Raw genomic sequence first — 22,263 nt, 5'->3', positions numbered from 1 at the left:
TGTTTCACAAAGTGTCGACCCGCCAACAGCACAAATCAGAGTGCATCTTATTCCCTAAGTGTTTAAACGACACGAAAGGATGGTGTACTCTCCACATTCTCTTCCGGAGAATGGGATCTTCCCTGCCAAGCAGACAAATGCTATATAATTGGCTTCGTTTGTGCCCCTCACGCAGCGTGGGTCCAACCTGAAGGTGCTTCCACACTGCCGGTGGCAGAGGAGTGGGCTCAGCGTTTCCTGAGACCAGAGCCACAGGTTCCTGCCTGTCCGTGTGTGGCTTTGACTCTGGCCGGCTCTGTAACCCAGCCCCCCCCGCCCGCCGCCACCACCCGGCTGGCTCTGTGGCTTCTCCCAGGTGGGCTCCCAGCCTCCCACTTGGCTGGCCACTCCAGCATCCTGCATTGGTACGTGCTGGCCACAGCCCTGGCGCATCCCCAGGGTGGACTTTGGTGGTCCCCTTGGGTGTGGTCCTGCAGTGCCCGGACCCAGGGCAGAGCAGGCCCTTCGGATTCCACCACCTACCTGGTCCTGGGTTCCTGTGTGACCACCCACCTCTCAGGAGTGGGTCCCTCCACCTCTGTCCCACCCCGGCGGCTGTGGGTGTGCCTGGCCGTGTGCATGGGCACACGTGGAATTCTTCACCTGTCTTCTCTCAGGGGTGGCACTGTCCCTATGGCATGGCAGCGTGATCCCCCTGCCTCTCTGCGTGGGCTCCGCTCAGCAGTGTGCAGGTGGAGCTTTACAACCTGCTGACCTCCCTGCTGGGAGGACCCCCGTGGCTCCTTCCAAGCCACCCACGTGCCGTGGCTCAGCTCGCACACGCCTGACACTGCCTCGTTTGGCTCCCGTGCGCTCCGGGTCGCCTGCTCATCACCTCCGTCGTAGAAACCGCGTCCCCTCCGCAGACAGCTCTGGACTCTCCTTGGGTGCCTTGCTGCTTGCCTGTGTCGACAGCGGCCCTGGCTTCTTTCTGGAAGATGCTAACTCTTCATTCTTCATTCACGTTCCCTGTGAGCGAATGCCCTGTTCCTGACTTCCTTGTCCGGACACACTACTGTCTTTCACTGGCCACTGTGCACTTTCTGAACTGTTCAGAATCTGTCCTCTCTGCCTGCATTGTGCGGCCGACCCCTCTCCCCGGCTCGGCGGGGTCCTCCCAGCTGCGGGGCGCCCCGAGCCCTCCCCAGCCTGCCTGCACCTGGCGATCCTGCTGCTTCACAGAACGCTCTTCTCCTGGACCCCTCGCTCCTGCCCTCAGGCTGCAGGTGCATCAGACCCCTGCTGGTGACTTCCCTGCCGCCTTCTTCCCCCGTCGGGGAGGATGTGCTGGTGGCCTTGGGGGGCCCTGCAGCCTGGTCCTCAGGCTGTCCCCCCCACACCTGCAAACTGCCCTCTGCCCGGTGGCCACCCCTGGACGCCGTCCCCATGCTGTCAGAGCACGTGTGTCCCTGGACAACCTGGCCACCAGGGTCAGGCCCTCGAGGACGGAGGTCCAGCGCGGGGGCCGGGACTGTGCCTGTGCGCTCCCCCCTCGGGTGGCCGTGGTGTGAGTCCGAGGGTTTTGCGGGACCCCGAGTGGCATGTCAACGCCTCCCGTGTGAAATCGCTCACGTTGCACCCGCACTGGAGCATTTCCCATCCCGGGGCCAGCTTTCTCGTGGCGGTGACTCCGGAGGACCGGTTTTTGGAGTGAAACGCCCATCTGCCCACTTTCAGGGGCAGGACGACGACCCGTAACTGAGCATCAGAGTCTCCATCTCCACGTTCCCATTTGTAAAAGACAGCTTCCGTTTCACTCAGTGTTTTGCTTTTCGTCTTGGAAAGCTCTTCATTTTGAGCAGGGATTCGGGAAGCGCTGACCTCCTGTTTTCCCGCAGGCTGGGAATGGCTCGCGGATGCCCTCTTGTTCCACCTGGACAGCAGTACGCACGACTGGCTCCTGTGTCTCCAGACCCCACAGGCGTCCCCTCTGCCTCGACACAGCCGGGCCTGCTCACCATCTTTGCAGGAGGGGACCCCGGGCTGCGGCTTCGTCGGGGGGCAGGGAGGACGGATCGCCTAAGAGGCTGGCACTGGTTATGGAATCAGAATGCTGATTCCAGAGTCTTTATGTCACTTTCTGTCTTCTTAGGGGCTTTTTCTGGATGTTTAAAAAGCGTGTGGTGGGTGTTGACCAGGCCGTCGGGGGCCCGTCGGAAAGCTCTGTGCTGCCCAGGGAGAGCGGGGGGCCACGCGGAGGGGTGGCGGGGAGTCACCCCTGCATTCTCGGGCAGACCTCGGCAGATGGGGCCAGGGCTGCAGGCCGGTCTCGGGCTTGCCCCCGGGATCCTGGGTGCAGCGGGATTTTGTAACTGTGAATGGAAGATTAGCTTCTGACGGGGCGAACCCATGAGCGTTTCTGTCACACGCTTCTGTGGATGCTCAGAGTGGGCAGGCTGCCTCTTGGCCACCTGACGCCAAAGCTAATTTTTTTTCTTTTCAGATTTGGTGATAAGTTGCAAGCTGTCAGAATTTGTCATGTTCCCTTCCCTGGGTCACAGGACAGTTGGCAAAAACCGAACTGTTCGTTGTGTTATTCTTAGACACTGTGGATGGAGTGTTTTTGGGGAAGTACTGTTGAGCACCCCCGTGGAGCGTACCGTTTCCTTCCTTAAAGGACTGCAGTGTGTTTGTGCCTTTTCTTCCTTTCTGTTGCAAGAAGGAAGGTGTTAAAAATGTCACGGGGCGGGGTGTGCCATTCCTGAGCTCCTCTCTTCAAGAGAAACAAAAGCCTGCACTTGGTAGGGACGTTTTGGCCCAGCTCACATTGTCCTGGCCCCGTGCACCCTGAGCACAGTGGCTGCTATTTCCCGGGTCTGGGGTGGGCATCCAAGCCTGGGGAGGGGGGCATTCTTCCCCCATCTCCCTGTCTGCAAAGACCTCCCACCACACCCTTGTTCATGGAAAGTGTTGGGGGGCTTGGCAGGGGCGGGGCTCACTGGGGGCGGGGCTCCGTGGGGGAGGGACTTTCCCCAGGAGAAGGAGAGGAAGGGCTTGGTTGGGGTAGAGGAAGGAGGGGTTATTATGTCCCCTGCATGGTTGAGGAGGACTGAGCTTACAGAGGAGGGGCCACCTGAGCTGGCCAGGTCCCTGGGAGAGGACATGGGGGGACAGGGGGCAGGGCGAGGACGGGGCACGGGGAGGGCAGGGGGTGAGCCTCTGAGGCAAAGTCCGGGGACTTTTCTGTGCTATCCAGCCGACTCTGCCTTTGAAAAACTGTATTTATTATGTCTAAAAAGTAATTTTTTAAAACTAAGCACACGATTAGAAAAGTCACATGCCATAAATATCCAGTCTGATGGTTTTGACAGTGGACAGTTGGGCGTGACCATGCAGGTGGGGGGACCGTGTGTCCCGCACCCCGCTGCCCTGCCGGGGCCCCTCGCCCACCTGCCGCCACCGAGGCTCATGGCCTTTTTGCCCTTGAAGCAGGTGGACACCCGGGCGTCATCGTCTCCACGTCTTCTTGCCCTGACGTCAGCGGTATCCTTGCTGTCCTGGGCTTTGAAAGGGGACATGCCCCCACTGCCCCGTTGGGGCACAGCGAAGGACGCATCTCCTGGGGGCCAGCCTGCCCTCTGGTCTTCCCTTTGGTGGGAGCGCCGCTGAGTCACCCGCCAAAGGGCCGCTGGTGCCCCCGCCTTGAAGACACCACCAGCTTCGCTCCTCCTGGGGGGGAGCTTTGAAAAGAGGGTAGGTACAGGCCTCCGTTTCTTCTAATTAATTAAAATGTAAACTATTCACCAGTATGGGTGCTTCATTTATTATCAATTTCTGGTCACTCGTGATGGGTCTGCAGGCCGACCACGGTGACACTGGTGAGGAGTGGCTTGAATTTGAGACCTGGATTTTTCTCGTGGAAAGGGGTCTGGGGATTTGGTGCACTTATGTCTCAGTCTTTGCTGTTTTAAACGACCAGACAAGTAAAAGCAGTTTTTGAAAGGCTTCTTAAATTTTACATATATATATTTTTTATCTTCCTGCAATTACATTGTATTTATGAGATTTTCTTCTGTTCTGGTTCTTTGGCAAGCCACCGGCATCTTACTAAGCTATCAGATGCCATTTTCTTTTTCTCTTTTCACAAAGATAAGGCACAGGAATCTGGTAGGTGACGGCCCCAGGGGGTCTGTGGGGCTCGATTCTGGTCTTGTCTAATTTCCAGGGGTCCTGCACGTGATACTTCACCTCTGAGGCCCCCGGCTTCCTCCCCTGGAAAGTGAGACCCTCAAGAAGGTGCCAGGCCCCCTCCCACTCGGCCTGATCTGCTCAGACAGACCGAGGCACAGGAGTGCGAGCTGTCCATTGAGGAGGCATCCCATCGTGGGCCTCAGTGGCCCTTCCCCGCCACCTGGAGAAGCACGGTTGGAACATCGTTCCAGTAGTAGATTCACAGATTTCTGGTCTCGGGCGAAGATGGGAAACCAGACGAGTGCAGAGCCGGGTTTTCTCAATTTAATTCTTTTCTGTGCCGTGTGAGCATTGACAGGCATTTGCCGGGACCTCATGCCTCAACTGGGTCAGGAAGCCCCCTTGAACACTCACAATCAGCGTACACGTATGAATAAGGCCCGTCTGGGGCAGGTGTGCACCCCTGTCCTTAGCTCTAGAAGTTACTAGAATCGCAGAGCTAGTGGAGCTGGGACTGAGAGCCAACAAAATCTGGGGCTTACCTTTCTTCTTTGTTTAAAAGAGAAAACACAACCTTCGGTAGCTCCTTGCTAACTTTAGGGAGAAATGTACTGAAAGGATCCCGGTGAGTTCCCGACCCTCTGCCCCCATATGGGGCAGGCAGGCCCTCGAGGGAGGGCTTAGCTGGACTGGTGGGGGGCATGTTTTCTCCTGGGCTTACACGGGTGACTTGGGCTGTCCTACCCCCTGGGAGAGCTTGAAGGAAGCAAGTAAATTAACGGAGTCTGGGACGTCGGCATTTTGTAGAACCATCTCTCTGCACTGATGCTGTCCTTGTTTAGACAGCAGTGTGCAGATCTGCCCCTGGGCCTCCCCCCGCCCTTGCCGGCGCCCCCCCCCCCCCCCCCAGAGGAGCGTTGCCAGGCAGACTTGACCGAGGAGCCGAGTCACCTGCCCACGAGGCAGCCCTCTGGGCCTAGAGGACCCGGCTCCTGCTGGACTTGTGGGAACGTCCCGTGTTGACATGGGTTCTCCACTGGCCCGGTAAGACCTCTGAGGGTGGGTGCCGCGGGCTGCATGGGCCCCCGCCCCCAGATCCATGCATGGAAGCCCTGAGCCCCAGAACCTCAGAATGTGGCTGTTTGTGGAGCTGGGGCCTCGAAGGAGGTGATGGAGGTACAGTGATGTGGCTGGAGTCACCCCACAGGACTGGCATCCTTAGAAGAAGAGGGGAACGGGACACAGATGCACACGGAGGGACGAGCCGTGGACACAGGGAGGACATGGCCGTGGACACGTTCCGATGGGGGGGAAGCCTCGGGGGCACTGGCCCTGCCACACGTGGCTCTCGTGCCACGCACGGATTGGACTCCAGCCTCCAGGACCGGGAGGGAAGGGATGTCTGTTCGAGGTGCGGGGTCTGTGGCACTGTGCTCTCGTCCCGAGTGACCGACACGGGTGGTATCTGAGCTCCTCTCTGGATGTCAGCGCCGGGGAGAGCGGTTTCCCTCCTGTCTTTGCTCCCTGTTTCTGATCCACCATAACGATTCTTATAAACACAATTAAACTTTGATCTCTTCTGCATCTTACATAATGGGCGAATAAAAACATCTTGTGTTTATCGGTCAGTAACACACAGCCCCAGAAGTCAAAGCTGTAAAATAATAAAAGATGAAGAGAATACGAAAGATTCTGCCCCTTGAGAGAAAGCCCTGCCCCCCTCCCTCGGGACTGCCGCTCTGTGCAGAGATGCAGGGTTCCCCGAGATTCTGTGCAGCCCTGGGGCCGGCGGACACGTCGCTCGGACGTCCGTCTCTCCAGCCGGGCACAGGGCGTGAGAGGGGGCAGGGGGGCTTTGTGCTCAGTGTGGGGGGCGGTAGGTGCTGCCTTCCGATCTCGTAAAGAATCGCCTTTGCAGAGATAAAGCGAAGTTCAACCCCGTGCCACATTGTGCGGGGCCTCTGTTGGACTTAACATTATAGTGATTTTTTAAAACGATGTGATTTTATTTAATGGTGCAGTTGGGCATAAGGTTGCACCTTTTCCTTGGGCTTCCCTTCAGGAACGTGCCTCTAAAGCCATCAAGGTGAGTCGGGCGCCCACAACCCTATTGTCTTGTTTACTGCACCTAGGATGGTGGATGGGTTTATTGTGAGCATGTGGGTGCACTGATGTAATGTGTCTTCATACCTTGGTTCCTTTGAGCGGACGGACCCTTCCAGAATCCAGGCATGAGTATTTGCTTGTGCCGGCGCCATGCCAGCCCGGGGAGAATTTACCCATGGGCAGGATTACCTGGAAAACTGGTGGGCAACATGGCCGGCTTTCCCTGGGGCAGCTGGCTGGGTGAGAACGTGCCACATGCTTGAGGGCACCAGCTTCCATGGGCTCCTGTGGCGCTCGCTCACATGGCCCAGCACAACTGGGCTTGTCCACGATTCTGGAAAGGTCGGCTCGGCTTTACCTTTCCCCTGCGCACACGGGCTGTGCGGGGCTTCATTATACACGCGCGTTTCTGGAGAGAGCCTTGCTGTGCCGTTTCGTGTGGCTTTGTTCGACGTAAACTTTGGTAAGAATTGGCAACAACAAATGCTGAGTTCATTGTTTTGTTGAGCTAATGGAGAGGGAAACGATCTCTGCAGGGCACGGGGAGGGATGGACCGTAATTTCTGTCCCAGGACCTTAATTTCCAGAAGTAAACAGAGGGCCGAGTCAGGCCCTGTGAGGCCGTCTCACTCCCCCGCCGAAGGAGCCTCGCCTCCTCGCCTCCTCGCCTGGGTCAGCCCTCGGGGGTGTCGGCCAGGGCGCCCTGGTGCCCTTGGGGAGGTGCAGCTGCAGGGCTGGGCCTGGGTTGTGTGCGTGAGTGTGCACACGGACACACGTGCATGCTCCATTCACACACGCAGTCACACGTAGGCACACTGGCCCTCGCATCCACACTCCTGTTCCCGAGGCACAGTCGCCCCCGGGAGCGAGGCCCCCTCTGTCTGGGTCGCCTGCCCACCTGCTGACTTGGGGGGAGTTTTCAGTCCCTCGTGCTGCAGGTGCAACAGAGCAAGGTGTGGCTGGGGCGCAGTCCTGTTTGTTTATGGTCGTCCTTGGTTACGGTGACTTGGCCCCTAATGCAGCCACAAAACGGCCCCGGAGCAGACCTCGCGCCATCTCTCTGGGGCTGTCGCCGTCAATTGGCGGCGCTCGTCCTCCCCCGTCCGCTGCGGGCTCCGCCCCTCGCCCACCCCCCCGGGACTTGCAGTGAGAGAGTGGAGCCGTTCCTTTCAGGGGAGGAACGTGGTTTGGACCCGGTGGGATCTGCCCGCACTGCGCGGCCGCTGCGGGACTCAGCACTTCGTGCACCAAAGGGACGGTCATTGGCTTTCTGGGTGGCAGTGAGGGCCAGCGAGCAGGACCCGCTGACACAGCGCGTGGGACGTGAAGATGCCCCTTGGATGAGCCGTGGGCATCCCCGTGAGTGCACCCTGGTGGTGGCCGCTGGGCCCCTTTCTCCTGCGGCCGTGCTCAGGCCATCTCCCAGAGCAGGAAGGAGCTCTGAGGGAGGCACTGCCCAGACCCCCAGGGTGCAGGCGTGTCCTCCCTCTAATGCGCTGGCCGTGCACTCAGGGATCTGTGGGCGTCCTGCTCTAGGACGGCCCCTGCAAACAGCGCCACGTCGGGACACTCCCGCGGTCCTGAATCGCGTTGCAGGTGCCGCCAGGTTTTTAGCTCCGTCAGTGAGACAGGACTGGCTCCTGCAGATCCTGAATATCCAGGAGCCTCAGCCCCTGCATGACAAGGAAGGCCAGGCCCACCTGGAAGCCATCCAGCACCACACGGTATTTCCTTTGGTGAAGTGAGCAGAGCAGATGGCCCTCTGGGCGTGTGATCTGAGGTCGCAGTAAGATGGGGACAGAAAGCAGGTGAGCGGCCTCTGCCGTTACTGACCCGACCCGAACCCCAAGCAGCTGCCCGTGGCTGGCTTACCTGGTGTCTCCATCCCGAGGGGAGGTGAGCAGGCCATGGGTGGGAGGAACAGGTGCTTGGCTGGTGGAGAGCCTGGGAGCCGGGAACTGTGCCTCTCTGGTCTGGCTGAAGAGCTGGAAGGAACCCCTGAGTGTCTAGGACATGCAAGGGGGGTGCTCTGCATGGCTGCTTACATCCCGGCTGCCAGGCAGGGTGGCCCACGCGTGCGCCCTGCACCCTTCCACCACAGCCCTGCCAGACTGGGGTCCACTGCCATCCTCTGTCTTATTCCAAGGGAGGAAATGGAGCAAGGCAAGCCAGTATGTTCTCCTGGAGTTTCCGTCCTGGGATTTGGCGTGAGCCACATCCAAGGGACACGTGCCCACTCTGTGCACTCGAGGATGGGCTTTGCGAAACTAGGTGTTCGCCATTCTTGATGTAAATGTTCATTTCCTCTCTGCCGACAGGTGGCTCTCCCCTCGGCCACACCCTCTTCTCTGACCTGGCGCTTCTGGTACAGTTTCATTTGCAAATTCACTGTAGCCCTCCACGTTTTCTGTTTGCATTTTGTAACGGTGCTGGTGAACACAGACAGCAGGGTTGTAATCAGTTCTCTGGATCCGAGGCTCCTCTCTGGCTGGCGTGCAAGCCTTGAGCCTTGTTGCTTGTCCTTTGTTCTGCTGAGCTGGGGCCCTGCTTGCTCTCCAGCAAAGACCGTGGCTTATGCAGTTTGTGTTGACAAACGTCTCCTCCCTGATGGCTTGTCCAGGTGGCCACCATGAAGAACGGCCGAGCTCCTCAGAGTTCAGCCGGGGATGGGGCTGTGGAGGGTGGGGGGTAGGGGGCGGGCGTGGGATTTGGGAGCCCTGGCTCGGAGCCTGCTCTCATTCTCTGGAGGACACCCTGGGGACAGGTGGGCAGTGTCACCACCTCCCTCTGGCCTGGGAGGCACGTGGGCATGGGACCCACCTGCCTTCTGGACGGAAGACTTTGTCTGAGCTTTGAAAGACTCGTGGGTTTTGAGACTGCATAGGACTTTTCCTTTTGCTCCGCCGACAAACACACGCTTCCAGGCAGCGAATTGAAACCTAACGAATAGACTTTATTTTTAAGGATAGTTTTAGATTTATTGAGATACTCTCATTTCCCTCCAGATGTTCCCTGTTACCGTGTTGCAGTAACAGGGTGCACTTGTTAACCTGGATGAGCGAATACAGATGCATTTTACTAACTGAAGCCCACAGTTTATATTAAGCTTTGCTCTTGGCGCTGCCCGTTCTGTGGGTTTGGACAGATGGGTCACACGCGTCCACCGTTAGAGCATCACGTATTCACTAAACACTTTCTGTCTCTGCATACTCCCCCCCCCAGCCCCCACCGTGGACCGCCACCGATCTCGTTACGGTCCCCACAGTTCTGTCTTCCCCAGAACGTCACAGAGTTGGTATTAGCCTTTCTCACCGGCTTCTTTGTTGGTGATATGCATTTGAGGTTCCTCTGGATCTTTTGTTTTTTTTTTATTTGCTGAATAATGTTCCGTGGCGTGGAATGCAGATAGTGATTTTTCAAAGGTGGGAGCCCTGATTCCTTGCACGGCCTTGCCTGGTGTCCCATAGAGTGGTGCATGGGGGACCGCCAAGCTCTGTGGGCCTGCCTGGCTGGCCGCCACCACCCTGTAGGCGCCGGTCTATAACTCCCCCTATTTCCAGAGACTTTTGTTTTGTTTTGTTTTGTTTTTGCTTTATGTTTATTGGTCATGTATTCCCTCCTGCACTCATCGGGCTTTGATAGACAGGTGCTTGTCGTGCGGATGTGTTCCTGTTCCCAGGGTGTGTCGGTCAGGGCATGGAAGCCGGCCATTGGGTCAGCGGTGCTGGGCAGTGAGGGGCTGTGTGTGGGGAGGGGGTGCAGGCGGGGAGAGGGTCGGTGCCAGGAGACAGGGCCCTGCCCCAGGCGAGTATATGAGTCAGCCGCCTGCTGGAGCGATGTATGTCCCAGACGAATGAATGACCATGTGTCATGTTCTCTGAGAACTTCGGAAGATAAGCAACAGTTATAAATAGTTTGCATGGCAAGAGTCAAGGTTATGCTGCCACCCACAAGGACAGCTAGATCCCTGGGGGTCTCTCCCTTCCTGTGCATGTTTTTACTTCAGGATAGGGGTGCGAGGGGCCGCAGGGGAGGAGAGCTGAATCTCACTGGCAGGTGCCAAGATCCTGGCCTCCCAGGACCACACGAGGCTGGGGGGACCCCCTCACCCGCCAATAGCCCTGTCTGCCCAGGGATGGTCTGTGCTCCTGGAGTGTGAGAGCCTGCCCCGCGCCGTCCTGTCCTGAGCACCCATGCTCTTCCTACCTCCCTCGCTCAGATGGGGAGGCCGAGCCCTGGGGCCACTCATCTGCTTTCTGTCCCACTTGTGGAAAGAGTTCTAGAAAAGGTGGCCCACTTTGTAAGAAATAAGAGTGCTGGGTGTGGTGGTGGGGGCAGCCTGAAGACCACCAGGCAGAGCCCCCGCCTCCCTGTGGCCGGGAGGGGTTCCCGCTAGCTCCCAAGCTCCTAGCCTTGGAGTCCACTGGTCGTTTGAAATCAAAGAGGTTATTCGGTGCATGAGCACAGGGCGTTTCTCTGCGGGGGAGGCTCCAGGGTTTGCAGGAAATCCTGTGAAAGGAGTTGGACTCTAGAAAAGTGAAGAAGAATCTGGATTCTCTTAACTGCAGGTCTTGTCTGACTTTGATGCTAGAACGCTGGGGCCGTGAGCGGGGTCAGACAGGTGCAGCTCTGGGGTCATGCCTGAGTGGACATCGGGTGGAGTTTTCCTGGGGACCCATCTGCTTACCCTGTGTCTTCTCATTGTAGGTGGTGACTCGCCGCTGTGTGCAGGTGTACCTGGGACAGGTAAGTCCTCGCTGTTCCCTGGGGCCCCGGCTTGTCATGCGGGACTGTCTCTGTCTTGATGTGGGACCCTCTTTGGGGCTGTCAGGCTCCCTCTGGACCTCAGACAGGACCCACTCCACTCACAGAGCCTCTGCATGGACCCCGGGCCTCAGGCACTCGCCCTAGCACGCTTTCCCTAGTGACCAGAGCCATGCCTGCCTTTCAGATCCCCAACGTCAGGGGTCCCTGTGCTCAGCCTGGGTTTCCTTCTCTGTGACAGAAGATGTCTCAGTCCGTTTTCTTAGGGGTAGAACGCGGGCCACAAGGTGCCCATGTTGCAAGGCATCTGTGTGTGTCGTGGTCCCGTGGCACCCGTGTTGCAGGGCGTCTGTGGAGGTGGGTCTCATGAATGCCTTCCCCAAGGAGGCCTTGCTCATAAATGGGAAAGTGACCAGCAGGGTTCGGATGGCAGGTGCCCTTTGGCCAGTCCACGCATCCCTGGGGCCCGTGTCCTCTGTGTGCCCGTGGCCCTCCCACTCTGTGCTCTGTCTCTGATGCTCGTGGTGACTCATCAGTCTTCAGGTGTGGGAGCAGGTGGCCTCCTTCCCGTCCGCCTCAGGCTGTCGGCTGTGGGCACCCCCTTCCGTGCATCTGACCCGGCCGCTGTCTGCTCCGTCCTGCTCCGGGGCCTCTCCCCGATGGGGCGTTCACCGGCTCTGCAGGTGTCCCGAGTGCCGGGAGCCCTTCCGAGAGGTTCTGGAATGGCCTCACCTCGGCTCCTTCCCACTGTGAGCTGCCAGGTCTGTTCCTGGGGCAGATTGGCGCCGCTCTGGAGGGCAGCCTCGCCTGGCTCTTTCTGGCTCTGCCCGTCGATGCGGCATTGAGAATTGAGAAGCGTGTCCGTGGCTTTGTTGTCTGTTGGCGTCACGTTGGGACGGCCCCTGTGGAGCAGGGTCTGCTGGGTCATGACAGGGAGGTGCTGCGGTTTTTCCAGGTAGCAGATCACTCATGATGGGAGTGGCGGTCAGGTCCTCCCAGGCCGGGTTGTTGCTCTGTTCGCAGTGTTTCTGCAGATGCGCATGTGCATGCGTATCAACCACGCGTGCTTGCGTGCACACACAGGTGCAGAGCACATTAGTGATTGCGTGCTCGGCGCCAGCGTCAGGTCGGGGTCCATCCAGGTGACGATACCCGGAGACCCGCGTGACCTTGCATGGAGCCCTCTTGCATCTGGGCCCCACTTGCCTCCTCCGTCCGTGGGGACGCTGCCACCTCCCCGGCAGGCGCCATGAGGAGAGGATGGAATAGCACATGGACAGTGTGGGTGCTGGCTGCAGCACCGGGTGAGGAAGAGCCTTATTCTTCACTGGGAGGATGCAAGGGGGCAGTCGAGGTCCCCTGGTACCCACGGCCTGTGCCGGTTTGTTTGGTTTTGACCATTGTTCTCTTGCCATCTGGTCGGGGAGAACCGGTTTGATCGGTTCCAGAGCGTGCCATATGCTCTGCGAGGGTGAAGGTGCCGGGACCTGTTCCTTCTGAGCCCCCACCCCGGGACATGGCGGGGGAGCCCCAGCCCGCAGGGGGCTTGCGGGCCTGCCCGCGGCCGGCCTCATGGACAGCTGGACGTGCGTCACGGCACTGACTGGCGCTGCAGGCAGAGTGTCGCTGGTGCTTTCCGTCCTTGACTGTCCATCCAAGAGGGCACATTCATACCAGTGCAGGAGCAGACCCGCACTGGTGCAGGTGTGGCTTTCAGGGGGACACCCTTCAGTCCGGTGGGTGTGGACTCCCTGCGTGGCCAGGGGTCCCGGGCAGCACACAGCGGCCTTGTGAGCAGCCAGCGTGGCGGCCCTGCTTCGGAGAAGTTCACTCTTTGAGAGTGGCCTCCGTCCTTGCAAGAGGCTGTGTCCCCGCCTGGCGGTGGCCATGCGTGCGGGCGCTCCAGGCTACGCAGAGCCCTCACCTGGCTGCTGGCGCTCACCCCCAGATTGTTTCTGCATGGCTGTTGTGGTTTCTCCCACTGGAGGAGGCGTGGCCTAGACTCGCTTCTGAAATTTGAGTCACCTGTTGAGGGAGCTCCTCCGGGCTGTACTCTTTGTTTAATGAAGGTGAAGACAATGGGTGGTTTCTGACGCAGGTGACATTAGGCGTCAGGTTACACAGACCGAGGCCAGAGTTTCCAGACCGGGCCCTGTTGGCTGCACCTGGGCGTGCGCGTGGGTGCGCTGGGACCTCGTTCAGCCTTGGTTTGCTTAAACTCACCGAGCTGGAGGAAGTGATCATGGGTGGTGAGGTTAACACAAGGGCATTGTGACTATTGAGGGCACGTGCCCCTGAGCAAACAGTGTCTGTGTCACATTCCTTACCAGGGGCCGTGACGGGGTCTCCCAAAGGCATTGGATTATTTCCAAAAGACTGCCCATCGAATGGGACACTTGGAGGTTTGAGATGGACGGAAACGAATCCCCTTTAACGATACTCCCTTTACCTGACTGCAGAATTAGGTAGCAACGACAGAGTTCAGGCTTTCCACCTGTCACATACTGGGTGGGGGGGTCTGGCCTAGAAGGTTCAGTGGGGCGCGTGGAGTAGCTCGGCCTCTGCCGCTGGCTCCAGGCCATGGCGGCCTCTGTGTGAACTGTCCTCAGTAAGTGCAGCTCTTTGGTTGGGTGCGGAATATTCCTGCTCACGGACTGTTCCCACGCTGCGGGACCCATCAGAACACAGATGCAGATCTGCCCCAGCGCAGCAGGGTCTTAACCAAGTGATCGTTTCTGCTTCTGGAAGTCACAAACTCCGGGTGCTGTGTCTGCACCCACGGCTGGCCTGCCCAGGTCTGAGCATCTCACGCGAGCATCCTCACCTTGTCCTGGTGACGTTCCCTTGCTGCAGGCAGCAGAGACTTGCAAACACCCTTGTTCTCTAACCCTCCGATCTTCAGGAAGCAGAGAAAAGTCTCAGGAGTCCTGCCAGATCGTCGTCGAGCCTTCCACTTGTGCAAACTTAACACCTATGGTTTTGGTAAAAGCCAAGTGAGACCCAGAAATAAAAACATACACGATGCTGAATTCCCAGACTTTCACCTTGAAACTTCAGTGATCCAAGAGCCATACTCTGGTTCGGCAATGGGGCATCAGAGGAGCCCCCAGAGGAGCCCATTTTAAAGGGAGATGTGATGTGGATGGTGTGAGGAAAACTGAGGCCTGGTGAGCACACCAGAAATCGGGCCAGGGCAGGCCTGGACCGCAAGCTGGACGGGGGCGGGTGTGAGGCCGGCGCTTCTGGTGCCCTCATCCTGTCCCCAAGGCTGCTGGAGCACCTGCCATTGCTCCTCAGAACCTCAGGCTGCCTCTGGTGCTGCGTCAGCGCCCGTGCCTGGCTCTGTGTCTTCTCAGCAAGCATGGAGGCGGAGGGTCCCGGTGTTATGACTTGAGGCAGAGTGGGGAGTGTTCAAGAAACGCTGAATGCACCTGAATGGAGCCATGTTTCCGAGGTTCCCTGTGGCTCTGATCTGGATGCAGGCTGGGCTCCCTGCGCTGGTGCAGAGCTGGTCACTGCCGTGCTTACCTTGGTCCTCAGGGTCCTTTGTGAGGGTTGGGATCTGAATTAAGGTGTGCGGGCCCCGGGTGATGGCGTTGGAAGCGAGGATCCCAAACTTTGCTCAGATTCCCTTTCTCTTAATGGTGCATTTCACCCCCGCTGACAACCTGCTCTTGAAGGGAGCAAAGCACGTGTGGATGGGGGCAGGGCCTGGGCCGTTTTTGTGCACCGATCCCAACGGGCTTCTGAGATACGGCACAGACATGGAGTGGGCACCTGCGGGGTGGGGGTGATGTCCCGTGTGCCCCCCAGATTCCCATCTGCCAGAAACCCGGGATGTGGCTGAGTTTGGAATGCGGATGTGGGGAGGGAGGTCAGGCTGGACTCGTGTCCTTACGAGCAGAGCGGAGGATGTGGCTTAGGGACGGGAGGCGGCGGCCGGAGAGGGGACCCTCCCGCAGCCTCCTGAGGGCATGCGGCCCCGTGGCCTTCGTGTCTGCGTGGCTGCCCAGGGGAGCAGTGCATGGGGTCCATCTCTCTACCTTTTTCATGTTGCTTAGCATGCCTCAGCACCGCCCCCGCCCCCGGCACTTCTGGGACTAGGTTCGGCCACAGACCTGTGATGGGGCCATCCTGGGGCCTAAGCGCACTCAGTGGCGCTTGGCAGGGCTGGCCGTGACCCTCTGGGCTCTGCCACAGACCCCATGGGCCGGACAGACATTGCAGACGTGCAGAGGAATGGGGGAGGCTGTTTGTGGAAATTGTTTGAAGGAGGCCCTCAGGTTCTGAGGGGGCTTGGGGATCGGGCAGGGCTGGGAACCCAAGGCCCCCGGAGCTTCTCAGGGAAGGCCTTCGAAGCCTGCGTTGCTGACCAGGTGGGTGGGGGGGACCCTCTTGCGTTGACCTTTGCCCCAGGCCTCCGACTGCTGCCGCAGGTAGAGCATCCCCTGGGCCATCTCCAAAACTTGGTGCGTAGGTAGATTTCTCCGGAAATCCGGGGCCCCTGCCCCACCCCGTTCTAACCACAGGCCAGACTTTGGTCCACACTTGCTTTGATTTCACCATTCCCTCCTGCACCTAAAATAACATGCAGGCCTTCAGCTTTTTCAACCTTGGCAGGGAGAGACTGCCCCCGTTTCTGGGAAAGGCGGCCCGGTGCACGTCTCCCACGTGGGAGCTGCAGGTGGGCAAACAGGAGCCTCGGTTCACAGACCCTTTGAGAAAGAGGGACGGCCCTCCACGAATTAAGAGAGCCTCCCCCCCCCCCCCCCCGCATGCTGAGCCTCACCCAGTAAGCCTGGATTGGAAGCAGGGCCGAGCTAGATGTTGCTGGTGGGCCTGGCCACAGGTGGAGGGACACACAGCAAGGGGACACGTTGGCCTGGTGTCAGCTTACCTCCAGCGGGGAGCACGGAGCCTGGCTAATGATTAACAGCCACGCTGGCTGCTGGCTGGTCACCCCGGTGAAGACTGGCCCGTGTCTGTTCCTGGGCATGTCCACGGCCAGCCGCGTGGTGCACACGGGCTCAGGGCGCTGAACTCCCACCACCCGGGCCTCTGACTGCATGGTGGGCTTGGGGCTGCGGCTCGGGCTTGACGGAGGAGCCCCCAGCCAGCGTTCACGGCACTCTAGGCATCTCCCAGGCAAGGGCTGTGGCAAATGTTTTCCAGTGAATGAATGTCCCCAGGTCCAAACACTGCCACAGAGAAGAAAGTTCTGGTAGCGTGCCATTTTTTTCCCCCTCCTCTGGTGGCGTGGATTCTACAGCAATCACAGGTCGTGAATGTGGGGGGGACCCTTGAAGCCGGTGGGTGTGTGGGAATCGCGGGGACATCGCAGTTAATTGTGGAAGGGGAAGCTGAGCGCTTATTTTTTTAATGCCCTGAGTTAGGACAGAATTTGCGTCAGGAGAGATGTCGTTCTGATAGGGCTTCTGTTGCCTGAGTGAGTTTTTTTTTTTTTTTAAATTTTATTTATTTGACAGAGAGAGACACAGCGAGAGAGGGAACACAAGCAGGGGGAGCCGCAGGCAGAGGGAGAGGGAGAAGCAGGCCTCCTGCCGAGCAGGGAGCCCCATGCGGGGCTCGATCCCAGGACCCTGGGATCATGACCTGAGCCGAAGGCCGACGCTTAACGACTGAGCCACCCAGGCGCCCCTGCCTGAGTGCATTTTTACCTGCAAGAGGGGTCATCGTTAAAAAAAATAGCACACGACAGCATCCCCTGCCCCCCCCCCCCGCCCCAGCCTCCTGAGAAAATGTAAGTCTGTGCGGGAGAGGGACCCTGGCTGCTGGTTTGGGGACCCAGGGTTCTGGAATCCGACTCCTCCCCAGGTTCTCTGTGGTCTGGGGTCCCCACTCCTGTTTTCTTATCAGCACATGTGGGTGTCAGCCTGGCTGGTGCAGTATCTGGGGCATCCTGGCCTTGCTCAGAGAGTCTCTGTTTAGAGAGCCAGGAGCCTCAGGCACGGTTTTCCTCGGGTCTCCCCAAGTGCCTCTGAGCTTTTGGAAGGCCTCCCCCATTTGTTCGAGGCGCGTCCTGCGTGCGGGTGGCGGGGCGTCTGCATCCTGAACACCAGAAGCCAGGCCAGTTCTGGCTTCCCCACTGTGGTCACATCACCCTCCTCCCCGGGGGGTACTTACAGCAAGCAGCCTTGTTTGCCACGTTTATTTTCCGTTGAGCATCAGGAGACAATTCTGTAGGGCGCCTGGGCGGCTCAGTCGGTTCAGCGTCTGCCTTCGGCTCAGGTCATGGTCCCAGGGTCCTGGGATCGAGCCCCGCATCAGGCTCCCTGGTCTGCGGGGAGCCTGCTTCTCCCTCTGCCATTGCCCCTCCCCGCCACTCACGCTCTCTTCCGTGCTCTTTTTCTCTCAAATAAATAAATAAAATCTTTCTTTTTTTAAAGTAAACAATTCTGTAAAAGAAAAGGGAGAAAGTTTCGTCCTTGGTGGAAACCGTGTCCCCTCCGGAGGCCCCCCCCTGTACAGAGAGAATAAGGAAAGTCCCGCATGGCTGCCTGGGGCTTGTTCCAGTTCGGGGACAGGCTTGTGACCGGGCACAGTCCCCATGCTGGCCCTCCACCTGTGTGTCCAGCCGTGTGGCAAGCGCGGTGGCCTGTCCTCGGGTTGGACGGAGTCTTGGACGGTAGACGCTTGAGGACCAGTCAGACTCGGGCCTGGATCCTGTTGTAAGGGCTGTCGGTTTTGTGACTTTGGGTTCAGATGTCGCTTTCTGATCTCCGCAACAGACTATTTATTAAGATTTTATGTATTTGAGAGAGGGAGGATGGGCCTTGGGGAGGGCCACAGGGAGAAGGAGAAGCAGGCTCCCCGCGGAGCAGGGGAGCCCAGTCCGGGGCTCCATCCCAGGACCCTGGGACCATGACCCGAGCTGAAGGCAGACTCTTAACGGCTGAGACCCCCAGGTGCCCCTCTGCAACAGACTTTAAATAAAGAGAAACAAGCTTTTAATCTTCTTTTCTTGGGCGGCCTGTTCCTTGGGGTTAAAAATAGACTAAGAGCAAAAGTTCCGTGTCAGGAGGAATTCTGGCCGGCCAATGTCGAGAAAGTGAGAGAGTTAAAATGTGCCAAGTTGCAGACCGCAAGTAACCGAACAGCCGTGACCCTCCGTAACCTCCTGGGTCACAGAAGGAAGCTGGTGGGGTCATGTGTCTCCTCCAGGGAAGTTCGCCGCGCGTGTGGGCGTCATGGGAGGCCCGAAATCAGACCAGAACCACCCTGAGCCCAGGCCCATCCACGGCTTCCAGGAAGCACAGGGTCGGAGCCCCATGGAAGCCTTCCAGGGGGGTCAGCAAACTCTCCGGGAGGGAGGGGGGAGTTTGGCTGGGCGAAAAGCATGTTGGTCATCTCCAAAACACAGAGGAGGAGGAAGGGTCTCTGTTGTCAGGAACCGAAGAGATGTTAGATAAACATCGTCAGACTTTATTGGGAGCTCAATTCCAACAATCTGACTGTAACAAAGAAAAACAAAACAAAAAACAAACCCCAAAAGCTTGTAAGACAGGGAAATCTGAACGTTGACTAGCGATGTGGTGTGGTATTAAGGAATCACTGCTCAGGGTAGTGGTGTTTTGTTGAAGTTTTAAAAAACCTGGTTTCTCTGCTGAGGATGCCTGCTGACATGTTTGCAGAGGGAGCGAAGGGATGTGTGGGGCTCGTGTTGTGACGGTCGCGGGAGGGGTGGGGTGGGCGGCGGTGAGCAGGTGGCATCTGGAGCTCGGAGCTGGGTCAGGATGCAGGTGAAGTGGGAGCGCAGAGCTCGGGGCTTCAGGGCCGGCCAGGAACTGTGTCGAATTACCCTAGGACCGGCCCGCAGGCGTTCCCTGGTTTTCCACGAGCTAATCAGGCTTGCCCGAGCGTCTTCCTTGTGGCGTTCCGGATGGACGGCTGACATCTGGAAAGACCAGTCCGCATGATGAAGTTTCACTGAAAACCTGCTGAGTTCATCAGCACATGACATGGGGTTGATACAGTGTTTTCTGTACAGAAGTGCTGGCTTCACGTCTGCCTTCCCCAGGGGCCGGAGCGCTGGAAGACAAGGTGCCCGCCCATCTCTACCACGGCCTTGACCTTCCTCAGGCGAGGAGGAAGGGGCCCAGAGGCTTAGCGCCCTCCAGGAACGTAAGGCGTCCCTCCACGTAAAGAGACGGGGCCATATGCTTAAAAATACAACTGGACTAGACTGTGGTTGTGATTCCTTCTGAAACGTTACTGTGTCAGATGTGCTGTGTGGGGCCGTTAGAATGGGGAGGTTTTCCAGATGTTCTGGCGTGAGCCCGAGACGAATGATCGAGGGGTTCGTATCGATTCAGTTGCGGTCCAGCCTCCTTATTCGTTGATTTTGTGTGTGCACATCTGTGACCTTGCTAGAATGTGTTTGTCATCCCAAACCCGCTGTCCCTCTGCATCCAGGGTCACTCGTGGACACGCGCAGGACCCACCGAGCACATCCGCAGCTGAGGCAGACCCCGGGCGGCGTTCCCTCAGCCCTCCTGCTCTGTGTGAACACCTGTCCTTCCCGAGGTGTGTGCAGGGACACGTGGTTTTGCATTTCTGTGCTTTTTGTGGGTGGTTTCACCTGGAAATGGAACCATGCGCGCGTGGGTATGTCTGGTGCTCTAAGCACAGGAAAGCTGTGCGGCCAGTGGTCACGGTGACGGTGAGAACCTCACGACCTGCAATAGCAAGACTCGAGTGCACTGATAAGGTGTTGATGGTAGGTCCTCAGGCTGTTCCGTTGCCGTGTTGGCGCCTAAGAACTCCCTTTACCCCCGACCTGCCCATCAGAGAGCGTGGACCCCAGCCCGCGTTCGCCGCCTCCCGGTGAGCCTGTGGTGGGCAGTTCCCGTGGTGTTTTGGGGTGCCAGGGAGTAGGGAAGGAGGCTGTTACTGTGGCACCAGAAGAGCTCCCTGGGATCCCGAGTCCCAGCCCTGCTGCGTGCACTTGCTGCGTGCCCCACCGTGCCCAGCCTGGTCCTCCACTCAGTCTCGGCCAAGTGCGTTCGGGAGGGTCCCCGCCCGGCAGGCTTCTGCCCCTGGGCTGGACTGAGTGTGGGTGCGTGCTGCTGTGACCCATGTCGTTCTCCCTAGGATGGCAACAGTTATGTGTCACACGCTGTCCACCCACTTCTCACTCACTCAGCCTGTCCTTTTAAATAGTTGGGATTTGGGATGCGTGGGTGACTCAGTCCGTGAAGCGTCTGCCTTGGGTTCAGGTCATGATGCCAGGGTCCTGGGATCGATCCCTGCATCGGGCTCCCTGCTCGGTGGGGAGTCTGCTTCTCCCTCTCCCTCTGCTGTTCCCCCTGCTTGTGTTCCCTCTCTCTCTCTGACAAGTAAATAAAATCTTAAAAAAATAAAAATTAAAAAATGGTTGGGATTTGTAGGTGGTTGTTGAGTCGAAATGCCTGTGGCCTTGCAGAATGCTAAGCCTCACTCACGTGCACACTTCCTTGCGTCTGAAGCGGACGGCCGTGTCCGTCTGTCTTTGCGTCCCGTCCCGGGGCTGGGGTTCTCCTGTTCTCAGCGAACCCTCTGAAATTGCCCATTTGGCCACCTCCAAGTGTTGTGAAAGCTTGCTGGGACGGCCCACCTCCCCTTTGCTCTCGGTTTGCCCCACCCTGCAGCTGTCCTGTGCGGTCCAGAGGAGCCAGGGCGCTGGGGCCCTGCCCTCCCAGGACACGGACCCGCCTTCAGAGCTGCAGCAGGTTTCTGCCCTTTTAGGCTTACGAGTTGTCGGTTTGTGCAGTGTTTTGTTAAACTCTGCGGTGACGGCAGCCAGTGCATCTGGCCAGAACAGGTTTGGGAGTGGACACAGTGGGCGCCCAGTCCGTGTCTGGTCCACGTCCAGTCCATGTCTGGTCCATGTCCGGTCCACATCCGGTCCCCGTGCAGGGGGTGGAGGATGTGGTACAGGATCGGAGAGGCAGGTCCGAGTGCCTGGCCAGGGGCAGTGGGTGGCAGGCATCAGTCTTCCAGAACGAAGGGGATGTCCAGCCAGTAGGGCAGCCTGGGGTGACTTCATTTATTTAAATCATTTAAATTTTTTTTCTCATGGAAATATAGTCGACGTTACATTGGTTGCATTGGTTTCAGACGTAGAGAGACGTAACAGGTCTATACATTACGCACGCCGTGTTCACCCTGCTATCTGTAGGTACTGTCACCTCACCACTGACTGTGTTCCCTGTTCTGTGCCTTTCATCCCGTGACTTGTTCACTCCATCACTGGAAGCCTGTGCCGCCCCCTCCCCTTCTCCCGTTTGCCCCCTCTCCCCCCTCCCTTCGGGCGCCCGTCCGTTTCTTCTCTGTACTTATGGGTCTGATTCTGCTTTTTGTTTGTGCGTTTGTTTTGTTTTTTAGATTCCACATGTAAGTGAGATCATATGGTGTTTTTCTCTGTCTGAATCATTTCATGCAGCATAATACCCTCTAGGTACATCCATGTTGCTGCAAATGGCAGGATTTCATTCTTTCCTGCATCTGAGTAATATTCCACTGTGTGTGTGTGTGTGTGTGTGTGTGTGTGTGTGTATACCACTTCTTTATCCATTCATCAATCAATGGACCCTTGGGCGGCTTCCATATCTTGGCTGCAATAAGCATAGGGCTGCGTGCAGCTTTTCAAATTAGTATTTTGCTGTGTCTAATAAGAGGTCATATCCAAAATATATAAAGAACAACTCAACACCAAAAAAACAAATAATTTGATTAAGAAAATGGGCCAATGACCGGAATACACATTTTTCCTATGAAGACATCTAAATGGAGGACAGACACATGAAAAGATGCTCAGCATCACTCATCATCAGGGAAATGCAAATCAAAACCACAATGAGATATCATCTCACACCTGTCAGAATGGCTAGTATCAAAGAGACAAGAAACGGCAGGTGTTGGCGAGGATGCGGAGAAAGGGGAACACCCCATGCACTGTTGGTGGGAATGCAAACTGGTGCAGCCGCTCTGGAAAACAGTATGGAGGGTCCTCAAAAGATGAAAAATGGAAATACCACGTGATCCAGTAATAACACTACTGGGTGTTTATCCAAAGAAAGTGGTCTCATTCATTTGGTTCTTAGGAGGCAGGATAAGGTTTAAGCCCAATCAGCAAACCTCTAGGGGGCTCTCACTGTGGCTCCAGCCAAAACTCACCTGCTGTTTTGAATTTGACATGAATCTGTCTTTTCTTTCTTTTTTTAG

At 57.7% G+C, this 22,263-nt stretch overlaps 1 protein-coding gene across 1 annotated transcript in view; it reads left to right on the top strand.

The window, feature by feature from the left end:
* TNS3 (tensin 3) overlaps nt 1-22,263 on the top strand; it is a 167,289-nt gene that overhangs the window by 19,134 nt on the left and 125,892 nt on the right. The window contains exon 3 of the mRNA XM_088018255.1: nt 10,984-11,022. The gene's annotated coding sequence lies outside the window, so the exon portion shown is untranslated. The remainder of the gene's footprint in view (nt 1-10,983; nt 11,023-22,263) is intronic.

This window comes from Eumetopias jubatus, unplaced genomic scaffold (assembly GCF_037043125.1).
Source record: "Eumetopias jubatus isolate StellerSeaLion01/CBP00866 unplaced genomic scaffold, mEumJub1_p1.0 scaffold_14, whole genome shotgun sequence".
Lineage (NCBI taxonomy): Eukaryota > Metazoa > Chordata > Mammalia > Carnivora > Otariidae > Eumetopias > Eumetopias jubatus.
Note: the sequence above shows the minus strand (reverse complement) of the source record. Positions and strands in the feature narration are given on the sequence as shown.